Below are 10271 nucleotides of genomic sequence, written 5' to 3'. Positions count from 1 at the left end.
CGATGCCCAGGAAGATGACACACCCACGCACACCCTCTCGGGAACAGACGACGACGACCAAGAGGACACCACTCCACAGCAAATGGATTTTTAGGCCCGCCCCCGCACCTCCCCACGGTGGCGGGGGCCACCTCACACAACTACAGACCCCCTGTTTACGACAAAATCTGGCTAAATGGGGTCAAGGCACGTCTACTAGTGGATACGGGAGCAGCCAGATCGTGCCTCTACTCCCACTTCTACTCCCGCCACATGGGTGCATTCGGCCCCCTCTTCCCCACCTCAGCCAACCTTGTCGACGCAGGGGACGGCCCCCTGCCTATCCGTGGGGAAACTCGGGCCCTCCAAACCCACACCCATCAGCAAATATCCACTAGCCACCCATTTATCATATTCGACTCAACATGCAGTCAATACGATGGATATTTAGGGCTGGACCTCCTACAGAAATTACATGCCACCATTGACTGCCACCAACGCCGCCTCCACTTCAATCCAGCCCACCACAACCAACCAGCAGTGAGGACTAAGGAAGAAAAAAAAAAAAAACAACGAAAGCTCGCCAAAAACTCACACCTCCACACACTACCATCAGACACTCACCTGTCCCATACCACAGACACACCTACACCCTACCCAGCCCCTCACACCACTAGACTCCCATCCCCACCACCAACCACTCATCATCTACATCCCTCCCCATCTTTTCCAGCCACTGTCGCCTCCTCTATCACCATTCCACCACATCATGAAGCTTGGGTAAAACTTAATAAACCTTCCCATACCTCCGTCCTCTTCTCACCATCCATCCCCACCGGACCACTCTCCTCCTGTCTGTTAAGCCCTACCTTCCTTCCCCCACATGCCCAAGAAATCCGTGTCGCCAACCTCGCTACCACACCACTAACCTTACCAAGAGGACTCATCATCGGCGACACTGAAGAAGCCAAACCATGCCAAACACCGCCCCCAGACCCGCCCACCCTATCCACCCTACCATCACACCTATCCCCAGCCCAAACCAACAGCCTCCGACAACTCCTCCTGGATTTCCAAGATCTATTCTCCTCAGGCCCGACCGACCTTGGCCATACCACCTATCTCAGCCATGAGATACACACAACAGGACCTCCAATTCGCCAACCATCACGACGGAAAAATCCTAAGCAACGAGAGGAAGAAGACCGGCAGGTCCAGGACATGCTAGATGCCGGTGTGATCTCCAACTCTACTAGCCCATGGTCCTCTCCGGTGGTACTCGTTAGAAAAAAAGACGGGACAATGCGCTTTTGCGTTGATTACCGCCGAGTAAATGATGTCACAGTCAAAGACGCCACTCCCCTGCCACGTATCGACGACTCCCTAGACTCCTTACATGGCTCAACATGGTTCTCCACCTTGGATCTACAGTCGGGGTACTGGCAAGTCCCTGTGCATCCCGACGACAAACACAAAACCTCCTTCTCCACATCCAACGGCAAACATTACGAGTTCAATGTCCTCCCTTTCGGACTCTGCAACGCTCCTGCCACATTCTCCCGTTTAATGGAGTCAGTCCTTAGCGGTCTAACCTGGGAGACTTGCTTAGCATATCTCGACGACGTCATTGTTTTCAGTCGTACATGGGCCGACCACCTTCACCGCCTCAAGCAAGTGTTCCACCGCATACGCCAAGCAGGACTTAAACTGAAACCTACGAAATGTGTGTTAGCAGAGAGATCAGTTTCCTTCTCAGGGCATCTAATTAATGCAGAGGGCATCTCACCAGACCCAGAGAAACTTCGAGCCATCGCAGACATCCCACTCCCCCGCGACGTGCATGAAGTCAGAGCATTTCTGGGGTTGACATCATATTACAGGCGATTCGTCAAAGGATTCGCTGACATCGCAAAACCTCTCCGCGAACTAACAAAAAAGGGCGAACCCTTTTTATGGACGGAGACAAGACAAACAGCCTTCACCACCCTCAAAGCAAAACTAACCACCTCGCCAGTAGTCGCGTTCCCAGACTACAATCTTCCCTTCCGCCTCTACACCGATGTGTCCCTCATCGCCATAGGAGCCGTCCTTGCCCAGGTACAAAATGGCAAGGAACACATCATCGCCTGTGCCAGTCGCACCCTTAACACGGCAGAGCGGAACTATGCGGCCACAAAACGTGAGTGCCTAGGGATCATCTGGTCCCTCGAGTACTTCAAATCCTACATCTCGGGCACCCACGTAGTAGTCATCACCGATCATCAATCCCTACAATGGCTACGACAGTCAAATACAAATAACGCCCAACTAATACGCTGGCGGGAAACCCTCGAAGAATACGACTTCGAAATTACATACCGACCAGGCAAGCTGCACCCACGTAGTAGTCATCACCGATCATCAATCCCTACAATGGCTACGACAGTCAAATACAAATAACGCCCAACTAATACGCTGGCGGGAAACCCTCGAAGAATACGACTTCGAAATTGCATACCGACCAGGCAAGCTGCACACCAACGCTGATGCCCTATCCCGTCTCCCAATCAACACCATCAAAGAAGAACCCGACCTGGTTAAAAAGGTGGTTTGACAAACAACGCCCCACTTGGATTCCACAGACCACATTTAACAAACTCCACCCGCATGGCGAACATCTTTTTGACCCAAACGGACACATTGTCCTCAGCCCAGCCACGGCCCACGACACCATGCTCCACCTCCATGCCCACAACGGCATCCACCTAGGAACTAAAAAGCTACTACAAATATTTAACGATATGTACTGGACTCCCAACCCATCTACCATCACAAAGAAGATCATACAATCATGCCGAGCATGCGCACTTGGCAAAGATATCACCCGAACACCAGGCCCTACAGGAAAAGTCACAGCACAAAAACCGTGGCAACTTCTCTCCCTTGACGTCGTCGGCCCCCTCACACCAAAATCCGGCTATAAGTACATAATTACCTTCGTGGATGTGTACTCTAAATTCATCATCGCCTGCCCAGCCAAGGACCACACAGCACCGTCAATCGCCGACGCCCTCACCCGACATGTTTTCCCTTATTTCGGGATTCCCCAGGCCATCCATTCGGACAATGCCCCTGAATTTACGGGGAAAATATGGGAAGAACTTGCCAACATCTTTGGATACAGCATCTCCCACTCATCTCCCTACTGGCCCCAAGGCAATAGCATATCCGAAAGAAGCCACCGCTCCCTGATGAACCAAGTCCGCACGCGCATTACGCAAACAGGAAATGAAGACTGGCCTGCACACGTTAAGATCGTGCAATGGGGGTTAAACACGTGCCCAAGGGAAGATGGAATAACCCCGCATGAGAGAGTGTTCGGGGAACCACCCCTACGCCTACCCCTCCGCCACCACCTACAACCGCCCACTCCACCCTCCAGCACCGACCCTCTTCACCACCTCAAACGCCGCCTCCACCACCTACACCTAAAGCAGGACCTAGCACCTGACACAACCCACTCCAACCCATACATACCTGGCCAATCTGTCGTGGTTGCAAATCTCCCTACCCCACCTAAGACCGCCCCCCGATTCAATGGACCTTACAAAATCGTGTGGGTGCCTAATCCTTATCAAGTCATCGTGGATCAACAAGGGCAACACTGCACATACAGAAACCGCCACGTGCGTCCCTTCAACCCACCCGACACCGCCCACCCCCGCACTAAGCCTACCTCCACCCAGGCCCGCACACCTGGCCACCCTGACCTTCCTCAACTTCACCCCCCAAACTCCTACTACTACTCCTTCTCCCCCCCCTCCTCACACTCTCCGCCTACCAGCTCTCCACCAAGCACACCATCACTGCAACCACCTCCCACCACCCCTACTTCGCAACCAGACACTCACCCACTAAACACCCATCCACCCACCACCCCCCAATCCACCCCACCCAGGCCACCCTCGCCACTACAACCGCCCACCTCCCCCGGGAATCACCCCAACCCCACACCCACCACCGACCTCCCCCATGACCACTCCCATTATACACGTCACACCGCACCACCAACCATCCACCCACCTCACCACCGTACACCCTCACCGCCACCACGCAATCAACCAGCCTCACCACCCACACCCACCATAACCACGACCACCACCAGATCGGGACGACTCTCACGCCCACCCACGAGATACACCCTGACACCCCCACCCAACACCCACTTATCCCAGAATCCACCATCACCACCCACCCCCAATACCTCCCCCATAACCCTACCCCTCCACCAAGCACGTTGGAACTTTCCTAACTCCCAATTCCCCAAAGTACAACGCTCCTCCCACCACATTAGCCCAAATAAAAGCACCACCCTCCCATCACTCTCCAGCATTCAAATCTCATCTCCCCACCAGGCACCATTCCCCGAGATGAAGATAACCAGGGTCCGATGGCAACCTCACAACCACCCGCCAACCAGAATCAGAGGCACCCACCACCTGCTACGCCTCCTACGCCGGACCAGCCAGCCATCCTCCCTCCACTTCACGCTCTGCCCCCACCAGGAGCCCAACCAATTCACCACACACTGGGTCAACTTCACCCAACACCTGACCCCGGCCTACCAGACAGCCACCTCCACTACCTACCACCTCCAGTCACGGGGCCGTGACTTCAATGATGCGGAGGGTGGTAAAATGCCCGCCGAGACCGCCACAGGACCTCCCACCTCACCACCCCCCACACCACCGCCGAGCCGCCACCCCACCACCACCCCAGGAGGACACACAGGTGAGGCTAGTGACCTCGGGCAAGAGGGTCATCGGGGCATCCCGGCCCTGAGCCCCTATTCCCCGCAAGTGCCCCAACCCCAGGCGTTCAGACAACCTGAACTACTGTGCGGGCGGGGTAGTGACCGTCAGACCAGGGGTGGGACTGAAAAGAGGTCAGTCCCAAGTAACACCGTCTTGACGGTCTTGCTACACCCTCTAGGGCAGGAAGAGGCCCAAGGGCAGGAAGAGGCCCAAGGCTACGGCCTTAAAAGAGAAATAGACACAGGCTACGGCCTGACAAAGTGTGTAAAGGGGAAGGTGACCCCAGGCTCCGGCCTTAACACGCTGAGGAGAGAGAGTTGCCTGTGTGCATCCCTCTCCAGTTGTACTTTGGCTACGGCCAGAATACGGTCCAGGGTAGAGAGACCCTGCTACCGTACGTGTAGCGCTACCCAATTACGGAAGCGGCGACTCGGGGCCGGCCTCTCGCCGGAGCAGACGGGTGATCCCGTTTCTCCGTTAGTCGTTTCCCGTACGGGCAGACACTCAGCTACGCTGGGGCACGTACCAGGGTGGAGAATTCCCTGATGGTAGGACGGTAGGATCTGTCCGTATTGGAGAGAGTGCGGCCCTTGGGCCCCTCACTCCGGCTTGTCCCCTACTGCGGGAGGAACACCACGTTGACGGCCTCTTGCCTCGGCGAAAGGGCGACCCCGATCACCCTACTGGTGTCCCTCGCACGCCGGGCAAGTTCACGGCACCAGCTAAAGTCCACACTAGGGGAAGTAGAGCCCCACCTCAGCCCAATGAACACACTCAGGGAACCACGAAGAGTGTGAGTCTCCCTCAAGCCTCTTTCCCTCCGGGGAGCCCTTTGTCGCCATCCAGGCTTCTTGGCCAAGCGGAGGCGTTAGAGTGGTGGCAAAGCCCGATTGCGGAGTTACCGCCCACACCCGGACGCTCCTTAGCACTGTTGGAGCCCTACAGGAGACGCTGCCGCAGCCCAGCCCTGACGGCGCCTCTCCCCCTGAGCACCTGCAGCCCCCGGACGCCCAGGCCTTCCACCATGGTCCCCGACAACGGCGACCTAGGCTCCCTCTCGCCCCGGCAGCAGAGGAAGCAGGCCCGAATCCTCCGACTGTTTGGTCCTAGTCCCGAGGGCCCCCGATCAGGTCGAGGCCCCCAGACTACAAGGCCTCCCTGCACCCCACCAGCGCTGCCCTAGGAAGGAGCCGCCCCTCAGGTCGAGGCCCTAAACAAGGGAGCCTCCCTGACAGTAAGTACCAGTGACTCAACTACCCAAGAAACAAGGGTAGAACAGTGACAGTGACCCCTAATACAGTGACAGTGATCCAATGCACAGTGGCAGTGTCTAATAAAAGTTATATTAAACAGTGGTATCATAGTAAGTCGTGCGTAAACGTTAAACAGTTCAGTCCCCCCTCTCAGGAAGGAAGCGGGGAGTTTTCTGTGGAACTGAAGGTAGGTGCGTGAGTGAGCCGAAAGGCAAGTGAAGTGCTCCCTTGCGACTATAGTAGCCGCAGCGAGAAATGAACGCTGTGGTGGGGCAGGCGGGATGACCTGGGATTCCCCCACTGTTGCCATATCCACATGTCACCGACCATAGAGGTAGGATGTCACCGACCATCGGCCACCGCTGCAGCCCCGCTCCATGATCCTTACCCTGTGTCTCTGGCTTTCTCTTTCTCTCTCGGTTTCTATATAAACTGGTGTATTTCCGAAACTAATTATGAAATTATTATGACTTTTGTTCCACACCACCACTGAGGTAAAAATCAAGGAGAGTTTTCTGTATAAAGGTTTCCCCCCCCCCTTGTCTGAGGGCAGGTCAGTTCTGGCGAGTGTATAATTATAGGTCAGGCGGAGGTATCGGCAAGGCCGCACTCCCCCACTCATATGCCACATTTAGGAAGGGGGGGAAACCTTTATACAGAAAACTCTCCTTGATTTTTACCTCAGTGGTGGTGTGGAACAAAAGTCATAATAATTTCATAATTAGTTTCGGAAATACACCAGTTTATATAGAAACCGAGAGAGAAAAAGAAAGCCAGAGACACAGGGTAAGGATCATGGAGCGGGGCTGCAGCGGTGGCCGATGGTCGGTGACATGTGGATATGGCAACAGTGGGGGAATCCCAGGTCATCCCGCCTGCCCCACCACAGCGTTCATTTCTCGCTGCGGCTACTATAGGTGACCGTGTCGGATGTCGCCATACGCACCCTACCTCTATTATAGTAACATCTCCCCCACAGACTCCCGATCACAGTGAATACAAGTGAAACCCCCGTTTATTATTATCCACCAGTGACACGACAATTACTCTCAATTGACAATACAATCGCAGTGAAGTGATACCTCTTCTAAGTAACAGTAACGCATATCCCTGACTGCCCTGTGCCTTGTGTAAAAGTATATTGGATCCAGTTATAAGTGTATTATTGTATCTCTGTTTTATTGTGTGTCAAATATTGTGTATGTAGCACTGTAAGGGATAGAATTTAAGCAATAGATGTGATTCGGTGTACTGTCTCTTTTTATGCCCTGTTCCTTTGTTAGTGCATTACATCCGGTCTAGCCAAAGGACCCTGTTCCAGTGCTCGTGTTTTTACGACGAGAAGTCGCCTTAAAAACACAGCATTACAGTCAGGATCGTACTGTTGTGTTCCCCTGTGCATTAATAGGGGTGGCCATCAGTTTCCTCAGATTATGAATGATGAAATTACAAAATAAACAATTTGGATAATATAGTGTCATATACAGTATGTATATATTTCTCAAAGTGGCTAATCAATCCAGAATAGAATATATTCTCTATAATAAGTATATATAGAAAAATATATGTATATATATAAAAATATGTGCTTTTCACTTTCACTCACAAAGTACACACTGCTTCCTACCCAGATGACTTAACACTCCCACACACACTTCATGACTGGTGTACTACAAAAAGACTCAGAATGGCCTCTTTTATGGTAGAACACAGTCATAACTCACACCTCACTATCAACAACATCCCCCTTGTCCCACATGCACACAAAATCTTTGGTGAAATGAAAGCACAGTAACAGAAGAATTTGGTAATATCTTGCAGCATAGAGCGGTTAGTTAGAAGCTGATCTGTAAAAATATTTATCTAAGACAGCTTTTCTGAAATTATCTTGATGTCCTCAAATGTGAATATTACAAAATCTTGGGTGCCGCAATATTAGTAAACAAAAGCAGAGTCTTGTCCCTGGGACTGTACCTTCAATGCGCATGCGCCACTTGGATATTTGGGATGTTACGAGCGTCGTACCGATTTTTTACTTATATTGGCTAGTAATCGACTTGAAGAGGGCAATTACAAAGTATTTCGTTCCAGCCAATAGTGAGTAATGTAACTCTACCTCTTTCAGTGCAATAAAAGACTACTAATGCAAAATAAATGAGGATCTTGGAGTTCATTTGATGCTAGTCTAGCTGGATAAATATTTTTTACGTATTACTATGAAAATTATAAGTAGTTTGCCTTCATTTCTTCTCAATTATTTGAGAAAAAAATAATTCCTCTACACATTACAAACATTAATTTGAATCATAAGTCCACACAAAGATATATTATTAATGATTCATGGAAGTGCGACTGCTCACTGTCAGTGGCAGGCTCGACCACTTCAATGGCGGCCCCAAAGCACCCCATTGTATCACAAAACAATGTAAGTCATGTATTAATGTGAAACACGATAAATTAACCAAAACATGATTCTTGTAAACCATGTTGGGGGTGATGCAGCGGAAAAGAACAATGTAATTTTGAATATTATAAACAGAAATTACTTTATAACATGTAGGTAACCCTAAAGCCAGTAAGAGATGTGAAAGTTACATGATAAGCTTACCTGTGTATCACAACAGCGATATAAACAAGACAAAGATCAACTACTTGCTCATCGAAGATGGAAAATTCATCCTTTTAGACTAATTAATTGAGGAAGGAAAGTTCACCCCTTTGAATGTGCGTGTCATTCTTGACACATGAAGAGTTGGCAATACCTGCACAACCATATCCTCTGAGATCTCGTCTCTGTCCAGGTTGTCAGGAAAATGAAACTGACCATCACCCATTTTGTCAGTGCCTCTCTTTCTTAAATAATTAACTTCAAACATGCCTGGCTCCGGAACTGATTCTACCACTGCAACATAATGCTTCAACAGCTTCTTGGTAGTGTAATGAACTAGTACATAGTTACCTGGGGATGGTTTTTGTGTTACCTCAATATCAGTAGTACTCTGTGGCTCAGGCTGGGACATGAATGACTCTGACATTTCTGCAAGAGATGGTTTACCTTCCCTATCACTGCTAGTACTGGAGTCAGATTGTGGGTCATAGCCAGTCTCCTGAAGTTAGCACTGCTTAAAAGGTGATTGGTCTGCGGTCAAATGATACAATGCTACTTTACAGTGGCCAAGAGGTTTTACTGACCTGCACTGCTGAATGGATTTTGCTGCCTTACAGTTTTTCCAGATCTCTACATATCTTGACTTCTCAGTGTTTATATGATCAGTAGACACATACATTAGTTCAGTTTTATCTGTTATTTGTTCAGCCTCCTCATAAAATTCTACAGCAGACCTTACTGTACAGCGACCTTCCAAAACTCGCTTGTAGACATTCCGTTTTAGTAAAATCCCAATCCTATCATGAGGGCCCTTGCCATGATAACTTTCTTGAAAGTTCCATTTAGCAATGCAGTTGTGGATGGCTTTCTAAGAGGTTAGAGCTGCCATAGAATACCTATTCTTGAAGTGGGCTGCTGCCCCATCAGTCCACAATGATACATGTGTAAAATGAATACCAGCAGAATTCAAATAATCAGCTGGAGTCATTGGAGACATGATGGTAAAGCACACTCACCAGGTACCAGGCAAAATCAATTTACTGTTTGGAAAGAACAAAAACTTAAAGATAACATACTAAATTACAAACACAGGGGTTTTATCATTGGACTTCAGTGCAGGTACTTTGATTTTTTGTTCAAAGGTGTACGTGAGAAACTTTACATCATTTTCTGGTAACGTTTCTCACAGTGGGCATGTAACGTGTGTGACAGACCATATGGCTTACCAGTGTTTATTTCAAAGTATCCAAGCGTTACATTATTAAGGCCTTGGGATGCCTGTTTATAATATAAAGTTATATTGGTATTCTCCAGTTTGTTAGTTGTGTATGGGAAAAATGGGGAAAAAACATGAGACACGTTACTCCTGAAATACTTCCATTTAAAGGTCATGCTACATTCTGACCACAACATACAGTATATGTAGACAACTGTAGTGTCAAACACAACTCAAATAGACACATTTTCAGTAAAACACAGTGTCAGCATTCCAAACAATAACATACTCTGGTCAATGATGTTATGAAAGTTGCTATATTCAGCACTGGTTTTTCTTTGGTGACATAACCTGACAGTTTTTTATGCAGCTCCCCAAGTTGACAGTTTAGGCTCTCTTTCTCTTCAGATTCATAAAATTCA

Source organism: Coenobita brevimanus, chromosome 23, assembly GCF_032717465.1.
Source record: "Coenobita brevimanus isolate Jiangsu-jjx chromosome 23, ASM3271746v2, whole genome shotgun sequence".
NCBI lineage: Eukaryota > Metazoa > Arthropoda > Malacostraca > Decapoda > Coenobitidae > Coenobita > Coenobita brevimanus.
Note: the sequence above shows the minus strand (reverse complement) of the source record.